Source organism: Sceloporus undulatus, chromosome 1 (assembly GCF_019175285.1).
Source record: "Sceloporus undulatus isolate JIND9_A2432 ecotype Alabama chromosome 1, SceUnd_v1.1, whole genome shotgun sequence".
Classification (NCBI taxonomy): Eukaryota; Metazoa; Chordata; class Lepidosauria; order Squamata; family Phrynosomatidae; genus Sceloporus; species Sceloporus undulatus.
The window spans coordinates 269,198,696-269,199,924 of record NC_056522.1 but is presented as its reverse complement, the minus strand read 5'-3'; positions in this window follow the sequence as shown (position 1 = coordinate 269,199,924).

Sequence of the window (1,229 nt, the reverse complement as noted above, 5' to 3'; positions counted from 1 at the left end):
AATGTGGGCTAGACAGGGTAACTGTTACATGGATTTGTAACTGGTTGACTGGCCGAACCCAAAGGGTGCTCAACAATGGCTCCTTTTCATCCTGGAGAGAAGTGACCAGTGGGGTCCCACAGGGCTCTGTTCTGGGCCCAGTGCTATTCAACATCTTTATCAATAACTTGGATGACAGAATTGGGGGCATACTTATCAAATTTGCAGATGACACCAAATTAGGAGGAATAGCTAATACCCCAGAGGACAGGATCAAAATTCAAAATGACCTGAATAGACTAGAAAGTTGGGCCAAATCTAACAAAATGAAATTCAACATGGAGAAATGTAAGGCATTACACTTAGGGTGGAAAAATAAAATGCACAGATATACGATGGGGGACACCTGGCTGAACAAGACTATATGTGAAAGGGATCTAGGTGTTAGAACTCCCCCTTCATTCATTTATTCATTTGGGGGTTTCTGTCATGAGGGTTATAGGTTAAGGGTTAAGGATGAATATTAATAGATTAAAGTAGTAATGGGTTATGTTTGTATAATGGGTAATAGAATGTACTAGAAAGAGGTAGGCTGCCTTCTAGACTCTGTGCTTGCCTGTTAGGTTGGAATGTAAGGGAGTTACCCTGCCAGCAGAGACTGTCTCTGTGCTGGGAGGGGGAACTGACTCATTAGCCTGTTGCTAATAGACTTTTATGTTAACATATTCACTATATTTTAATATGCTGCTAATATATGTTTGTTGCTGCTATGTATATATGTGGGGTGGGGGATGTTGGGGCTTATAGTTCTGTTAAGATTTATCATTACTTAGGCTAGTTGTAGCTCGAGGGTTTATGCTTCAAGGTCACAGGTGCAGCGGGGAGATAATGCTTTGTGGGAACTTAATTGTTTGGAGAGGTTGCCAAGGATTCCGGACTGGAGGACATTACATCATCGGGGAGGAGATTCCTCACTGCGCAGGAAAAGTTATCCAATTAACTTACCTTATTGGTTAATGGGGATGGGTTTGCTTTCAGAGGTTATATAAACCATATGCTGTCGTACCTCCTTATTCCTGACAAAAAAGTGTGTTTGGATACTTTTGCTTGTTCTTACAATAAACTTTAATTGTTTTCTTATTTAGTTTGTTGTGGAACACTGTTCTGAAGATTCCATGATCTCACACTAGGAGTCCAAATAGACTACAAGTTGAACATGAGTCAACAGTGTGAGTCAACAGTGCGATGCG